The following is an 8,797-nucleotide window of genomic DNA, read 5'->3' on the forward strand; positions in this document are numbered from 1 at the left end:
CTTGCCTGAACTCTTATTCAAACAAGGTTACACAAGCTATTTCACTGGTATACAGTAGAAACCTCCTTATAGACGATCTCTCCGCTGTGCACACATCTGAAGTGTTCTGCTGCCGACATGCACACTAAAGCAGAGGGAGAATCGCTTCTTGAATTTCCTCAAAAAGTTTGTTCCATTTTTTTTGATGTGCTAAAGTTTTTTGGGGGGTTTATTCTCATCTTATTAGAAAGCTTGGGCTCAGAGCCGTGGCTGTTGTGGGTCTGAAAAAGCGCATTGAGACACTGAATAGGATTTGGGGCTTTGCAAACAAACTTGACTTGACAGAGTGAAACCAGAATGAATATGAATGTTCCCTTTGTTGATGCCCAACTCACACATGTATTACAAATGCACATAAAGTGGCTTCTTCAGTCCAACAGTGATTCTTTCTGATCCTCGACGAACAAACAAACAAACAAAGCTTACTTGACAACCATTTTCTGAAATTTCAGCAACGTTATTTACAGAAAAGTATGACAGTTTTCTGTTTTTGCACGTCAATAATTGCTTATTATATCGATTAAGTCTCAGAAGCAACAGGTCTTTGTCAGACAGAGTCAATGAAAGCACATTTTTAGCCAGTAACTGCAGAAGTTTGAAAGAACATCCATAACATTCATCTGTTTGCAACTCATATACTGTATATCAATATTCAATTACTGTATAGACTATTCTGCACTGTTTCTATTATATTATATTTTATTTACCTGCACTATTTTATCTGTTTTATTGTTGTTGCACTGTTGGAGGAGCCTGGTACCTACATTGCCTCAATGTCATAACTACACTGTAGCTATGTGCACATGACAATAAAAGCCTTGATAACTGAAACTTGAACCTTGAAAAGTTGTCACAGGGAGATATTTTGCGCTTCCTAGCGTAGCTCCATCAGCCGATTTGAAGCACAGTCTCTCGTTAACCTTACGTTTGAAACTGACTTTAAAGCAGAGATTGATGTAAAAGGGCATACAATGCACTTAATGGATTAAAAGAGGATACACACACACAACACAACCACACACTCACACACACACACACACACACACACACACACACACACACACACACACACACTTTACCGAAAGCAGTTACCGTTTTTAAACTATTGTTAGAAATGTAAGAGGTTTATTTCTCCTTCAGAACAATGGAAAGGCTCTCCTTTCACAGCACATCTCCATGGAAACCTTTGATCTCTGGGCTCACGTAAACAGGTGTTTGATAACAGTCGTCACCATGGTAACCTTGGATCTCTGGGCTTACACACACAGGTGTTCGTAAACATTAATTCACTACTTACATTTAATATCTAATTCCTTCAGCCTACTTTCAGCTACAGAAACCTTTCAACTATTAAATTATTCAGCTATTTCAGGACATTGAGGCACAGGCTCACTATTTGGCAAGATGACTAAGCCTTATATTGGCTACCTAGCTTACTTCGTCTTCTTCATCAGCCAGCATCCTTGGTATCTGTTGCTCACTGAGTTGATTCCCCCCCCCCTTCCATCTTGATGTTTCTTGGCATCTCTTTATGACCATTTATTTATGAGTTACTAACATTTATAACTGCCAAAAGGGAGCCTTATTGTAAGGTGTAAAACACGTTCCCATTTATTAATGAGTTACTAACATTTCTAATAAGGCTTAGCAGTACAGATACATGTGGGCTCACTATTTGGCAAGCAACCGGTCACAGTTGCCCTGTTTATCTCATGTCTCAAGCTTTGTTCATGCTAACATGACCTTGCTTAGAAGAGGAGAAAGGTTAGATTTATGCTTTATCTTTTGTACTAACTAACTTGCACTGTTGACAACATTGAGATATAACAGATGTGTTAAATCGATTTGTATTGGGTTTAGCCTGTGAACTTACCTGCCACTAATTGTTATCCTTAACACTATGACATGCTCTCCAGAAGTAACATTCAAAAGATAAAGGAAATACTGTGAAATGGAAATTATAAATACAGCTTGATTTAACATGACTACAAAATGCCTTGAAACACTAGGTTAGCAGTAATCTTGTTATCCGACACATGCTAACGTTACAGCAAAAATAGGGATGAATCCAGTCCTTCTTGTATAATATTTAGAAAAATATCAAGTCATTGAATTGCATGAAGTAGGGTCTCTGAATCTTTGTTGTAAGTATATCAAGTGTTGTTGTTGGGAGTCTCAATAACACCTTCTTCTATGAAAGGGATAGCCTCAAGGTATAAGATGAACCAACTGATGAGTGTTCAAGCAGGGAGCAAAATCATCTCAGGATTCAAAACGCTGCCTTAAATACTATCCAAGTGATCTGTTGAGTAACGTGGAGACTTCTCCTTGTCCTTCTTTTCCTTCATTGTGTCTGTCAGGATATTTCAAGCAACAGGAAGGGAATACGAATGACGCCCAAACCCCAGAGAAGTATGTCACCAGAGCTGAGGGAAAACAGACCGAGGGATGCCTGAGAGATAACAGACACGAGACAAATCAGAAAAACAATCTCCCTCTTGCTCTCCTGCTGCTGGTATCTCGGGGGTTTTAGACGACAGATCTTTGATGGGAAATGGAGGAAGTGCCGATGTGCGGCTCAGCCAGGGGAGCTAATGCAATTTCAATAGTCCAGTGTCTAGTCTTTAATGGCACAGCTAGAGAGATTTCTCCCTCTTAGCCCTGAAGAGCAGCTCAAAGCAGAACATCAGAGGCGCTTTCCAGCCGGGCCGGCACAGAGTCTCCGATCGGCCACAGAACAGAGGGCAGAGGTAATAAAACAGAAAAGAGACGAGGAGGCCGGGAGGAAAACACATCTATTGAACGCTTTCTCAATCTTTCCCACCCTTTTGTTCTTTTTCTCCTCTGCCTTTTTCTTTCCACCCTGTGGCATCCCTACCCCTTGCTCTCTATCTATCACCTCTACCCCTCCTCCTCCTCCCCTGCTCTTTCTTCCTCTTCCTCTCTCAGCATACACACCACGAACTGTCCTTGATTTCCAGCGAGATGCTGATATAGCAGCAGCCGGCATACAAACTAGCTGACTCGATACACACACATGCTGCATGAAAAGGGTGTGTGCGCCGTGGACGGTATAGAAAGATGGAGGCAGAGATGAGAGGAGAGAGGAGGTGTTTAGGGGGGGGGAGTTTCAAACAGAAAGAGAAGGTGTGAGACCTCCTTCTGGAAGGTTAGATCATTTCTGGCATGCTGGCATCAGCAAGACACGCGTCAGCAAATATTAAGCAGCTCATTCATCATTCACGCTACGAGCATGAGGTATGAGGTCATCGTTGGGTTGAGTCACTGTTTCAAACCTATTGCTCGGGTAATCAAACTGGATCTTAGGAGTTTTTAAACTGCGACTTGAGACGGCAAAGTGACTCTAGGTTTTTCTTGTGGATTCCCAGACGAAAACCATCACATTTTGATGAGCAAAAATGTTAAAGAATCATTTCAGCAGAGAGAGGTTAAACTCAGTGTGGACCTTCACTCACAAACTGTGTATTCTCAGTAGTGGTATGTAGCCATGCCAGTTACACTTTAGACATTGCAGGAACATTGTACTTCTGCTTTCTACTGAGGCGATGCTGACTGTGGAAATGAGAGCTGCTACTGTTGAATTTTTAAAATGTAATTTCTCAAAGCTGTGAGCAGCACAAACTATTCGTCCATTCAGCTCGGTTATATTGGATTTGGGGCTCATATCTCCGAGACACATGGTTTGATTGTTTTTACTTCCCCTTTTTATCTCAGACCGACAAGACATCGGATCACTCCTGTGTGCACATTATAAAAGTCATGTTCAAATAGCAGATATAAGAAGAATATTTTATATTAGTCATATATATATATATGTTACGAAATATGGACCGATATGGAGGTATATATGTCTTGATATTATTTGTGTGAATAGATCAATCAAATAAGTAAATTAAAGGTGGGGTAGGTAAGTTTGAGAAACCGGCTCGAGATACACTTTTTGTTATATTCCATAGAATGCTCTTAACATCCCGATAGCAAAGAATATCTTAAGTGCTTTGACAAAAAATCCATAAAAAAATGTCATCTGTGGAAGCTGTAATACTGTAAAAAGTACAACCAATCCGTTTAGCCGGCCCGGCTAAACGGATTGGATTGCCGACCTGTCTGTCAGCCTTCCATCTCGTGCACGCACAAATGTATCTTGTGCCGTCATTGGGCGTGCATTGCAGCAGTACTTCAATGACTCGCCAGCAACAGGCGGCCACGTTCACCAGTCTGCTGACGTCATGTGCGCGTTCATGTGTGTTGGAGGAGGTGCTCTGTAAGGAAGGGGCGGATTCTTTTCGGCTGTGTACTTTCAAATTTTAGTGCACTCGAGCCGGTTTCTGAAACTTACCTACCTCACCTTTAATCATCTGCAAATGTAAAACACCTTCCACAAATGCACAAGAAGACGATTTGTAAACTCACTAATCAAGATTACAAGCAAACGTTATGGGTAAATTAACCCAATTTATAAAAATAAATAATCTCCACTTTTAAATGTATTTGTCAAATACACTTAATGGAGTTAATAGATCATGATATCCTTCTGAAATGCAGTAAAGTATTAGTGGAAAGTGGAAATACTCAATTAAGTGTACAGTACTATGTTACACCCTGAAAAAAAAAAAATCACAAATGCAAGCTGATAAAGATACAGATTCACGGACTGCACCCCTCATGCTCCATTATTTGCATACTGTGTGTGTGCGTGTGCGCGTGTGTGTGTGTGTGTGTGTGTTGGAGTTGCAACTTGCAACAATAACTTCCTAATTACAGTTCCCCAGTGTTAGTGCAATCTTCCTGAAATGCTAACTAGCATCCTGCAGGGAATATGGTACATTATTAATCCGTGTGTTCGTTTGAGCGTGTGCGTCCTCCGCTCTGAAGTGTGTGTATGTGTGTGTGTGTGCACGTGCGCTAGCGTTCGTGCAGGCATATGTCACTACACATCCCTCTTACCATTCTTCACAGAAGCCTCATTCGCACAGTGATGTAGTGTGTGTTGGTGCGTAAAACACAATGTCAGGAGGGTGTTTGTGTGTTAAATTCTTACACAGAATTCTAATGTGTGGCCAATTTTCTCATGACAAGTAGCCCAATCTAGGATTTGTTTACCGCTTATTTGTATTCCAACCGTATTTCAATAACAAAACAGGACATTAATGAATGTAACTGTAGAGAATTTCTCAACAATGGCACTGTATAAAACAAGTGTGTTCACATTCAGACCCAGTCAGCGGGGAGGTGCCATGTTAACTCTGCATGCAGATCTGCTCCCACGCCACGGGGTGTTCCCTCTCAACAAAGATCAACATTATGACAAGAGATTTGCTGGCTCTCTGTGCCCCCACATGCTTAATAGGTGGCGCTAGCTTCTGCTGAAATGTAAATGGCTTTGACACATAATATCTAATGACATTTGATTGTGAAATTCAGCCTGGGATTTCAACAGGAGTCGTGTTGCTCCCTTGCAGTGGAAGCTAAAGGGGCCAAAAATGCACTAAATGGATGCGAGAGCGAGGAGGGATCTCCCATTACACAGCGGTGTTTCTTTAGTATTCCTCAAGAACTTGCCTCACAGTTATGCCTCTAGGTACTAAGAGAACACCATGGATGGTTAGTTCACTCCTGGGTTTGCTGTAAACTATACACACAGGCACACAAAACAACTTCAGGTGAAGAGAGCGCAACCACAGGGTGCAACGACAAGACAGCACAGCCATAAACCAAGTCTCTTATTGGTGTTGTACTTACAGACTGACAGTTCCTCTCTACTACGGTTGTCACTTCTCATTACAGCTGATTTCTAACGTTGCCACCTGCCTTATTAAAGATGAAACCATTAGAGCGCCACTATTTTTGACATTTCTGCAGCAACAAAAGAGCTTTCAGTGTGCAGCTGCCTCCACATAGATTTGATTTAGTTTTATTTAGTGAAGACGCTCTCGAGAATCAAACGGCAGCTTTTAGTTAGAACAGCTTTAGAGGGCCCTTTGTTCTGCTCTTACAACTCTTGAGACTGCACGAGTGTGCTGCAGCGAGCTCTGCAGTGCTAATGCAGGATGAAAGCAAGATGAGCGACCTCTAAGATAGTTATCAATGGATTCCCAGGACAACTAAACACTGACTGAGGCCTTCAAAGGAGCCCACATTTTTCATCACTTACACATAATGTCCCTAAAAGGAGTTAGTGGGACCACCTCATGTCTATTCATGGTGCAAGAGAAGTGGGACCCTCTTTCTTTCTTTCTGTCTTCCCTCCCTCCTTCGGTGGCACTCGGCCAACAACAGGAGTCATCCAGTGGAAAAACTCTGTTAGTAGTCCATGCCCTATGGGACAAAGTGGCAACAACATCCGTTACTACTGATAGTGGGCAATAGGCAGTGGGCACCGCACACAGCAGCCAGAACTTAACTGGCTGAGTGATTTCATGTCACACATATGCACTCAGTGGTGAGCTGTGCATCAAGGCTTTTGCTGCACAGCCACATGTTCGACTTGAATGCCAAACAGATTCATCTCAGTGCTTGTGTTTGGCCACCAGCTCAAGCGAGTCCCTAAACGTTCTGCTTGTCAACTGGAACGAGGAAAACTTTTATTTCACAAAGTTATTTCCACTTTGAAGTGCTTGTTGATGGTGGTGGGGGGTGCACACATCCATAAGATCCTATAGGTGTTCGATTGAGTGGAATTCTGGTGAATATGAAGGCTGAAGCATCTGATTTACATATTTTTCATTCTCAATTAACCATTCAGTGACCCCCCCCCCCCCCCCCCCTCCCTTATGCATATGTATGAGAGCTTTTAGAATATCTGCATTCTTATATTCCGATTTTTCAGTTAAAGGAGCACTCCACCCATTTGGTATCTTACGTAAAAGTTATTACTTGTTTACTTGCTACAAATAGCATGGCCATTTCCACTTGTTACATGCATGCAATGCTCTACCTGCTTCACAACAACATGACTGGGATACATAGGAATTGGATAGACATGAATTACAGTGCATTACTTTTCCTAGGTGTAGCTATGACAAAGAGCAGAGTGGTTTTACACATTATGGAATAAAGGACAGCGTATCTCTCCCTCTGCTGCCTCAATTTTGACCATCTTTATTTCTTTTAAAAATGTGTTTGAGAGGCTCAAAAATGCAAAATTAAATTATAGTATCCTTTAAGTTTGCCCAGTGTCTGCACATGTTCAACCTCTTGCCTGCAATTGTGTTGGCATGCCCTGCAGAGTGTGGATCTGCATGTTAAAACCAACATAAAAGCCAGCACCTGGCTCCACTGAAATGTGATGGATTCGTCTTTGTTCTGACAGCCAGGAGGGTCTTTCCTACCACCTACTCCTCAGATCTAATGCTGACAAGAACACACAGATGAAACTACCTTTTCAAACACATATCAGGGAGATAAAAGGAGTTCAGAGGGCTGGACGTCTCACTGCCTGCAGCCCTGACAGTGTGGAGCTGCTGTCCAGGGTGCTGAACACTCTGCGGGTATGAGGGAGGGCTAAACCGTGCCGTCCCGGGACAGAAACTCAATTAACACCGGCTTTAATATGACACATCTATATATGCTTAACATGAATGGATCGAAGTTGCACAGTTATTGGCTGCACACACACTTGCAGCACCGGACGCTCACACAGCAGCTGATCATGTAAATCTATATATCTGCTCGCGCATTATCAATGGACAGAGCGGGATGGAGATAAAACGAGCGAAGGCTGCCTGGGAATAGCCGACCAGCAAATTACCGACATGTAACACGACACTCCAAACACACACACACGCACACACACACGGATGGGTTCGGAGTCGGTGATTTCAGGATCGCAGGAATGTCATGAGCCGTAATTCAAAGTTGCCTACGCACTGCGAGTCCAGCCATCACACAGCATGCACATGACATGAAACCAAAACGTGCGCAATGTATAGATCTTTTTTTCTTCTTTTTTGTTGGACTTTACCTGATCCAGATGCAAGGCGCCTCGCGGATCTTCCTCAGCAAAACGGTCCGCTCGTTGCCTCTGGAAGCGTGGCTGTGATTTATTGTGTTGTGTTTAGTCTATCACTGGTTGGATCCCGGATGTCTCCTCTGTGCTGACAGACAGGAGATGATGAGCTCAGGCAGCGGCAGCAGATTTTTTTTTTGGACGCAAATCGCGCCTGGTGTTTTTGCTGCTCCTCGCCTCGCTGTCTCCTTCTCCGTCTCTCTTCTATCAATTTCTGCCTCACACTGCGTCAGGCTCCACTCCCCCCTCCTCTCTCGCTCGCTCGCTCTCTCTCTCTCGCTCTCTAACTCTGGAACAGACGGTGATTAATTCGCTGGATTTCTCTCTCTCTCTCTTTCCCTATATGTGCCTGAATCCCCCTCAATCCGTCGCCTCTTTCTCTGACCGGCAGCCAGCTGTTCTGGTGCGCGAGGGGCGGAGAGAGGGTTTCATGGCACTTGAAGCGCAGCCGACAGTCCTTTAGATTATAGATCCCATTTATTGGAGAGTGAGATAGAGCCAGATAAGTGCTGTTCTATCAAACCCCAAATTGGGAAAGTTCTTGCTGAAATTGTTTGAAATCTACGCTGGTGGAGTATGAAACTGTCATAGAGAAAAGCATTAGAGAAATATTGATGTTTCTGTTGTTGGGGCACATCTCTGTCTGTCCACTCCAAAGCAGCCCAATGTTATTCCAGGTTGGCTGTTTGCCTAAAAGCACTACGGGGCGACCTGATGTCCTGCCAGCAG

The 8,797-nt window shown here is 43.1% G+C and overlaps 1 protein-coding gene across 1 annotated transcript in view; it reads right to left on the bottom strand.

The window, feature by feature from the left end:
- The window catches only part of LOC117533843 (protein ELFN1-like), a 133,112-nt gene extending 124,681 nt beyond the window's left edge, over positions 1-8,431 (bottom strand). Inside the window, 1 exon segment of the mRNA XM_034197806.1 lies at positions 8,024-8,431. The gene's annotated coding sequence lies outside the window, so the exon portion shown is untranslated.
- Positions 8,432-8,797: the final 366 nt, after the last annotated feature.

The sequence above is a fragment of the Gymnodraco acuticeps genome, unplaced genomic scaffold, assembly GCF_902827175.1.
Source record: "Gymnodraco acuticeps unplaced genomic scaffold, fGymAcu1.1, whole genome shotgun sequence".
Classification (NCBI taxonomy): Eukaryota; Metazoa; Chordata; class Actinopteri; order Perciformes; family Bathydraconidae; genus Gymnodraco; species Gymnodraco acuticeps.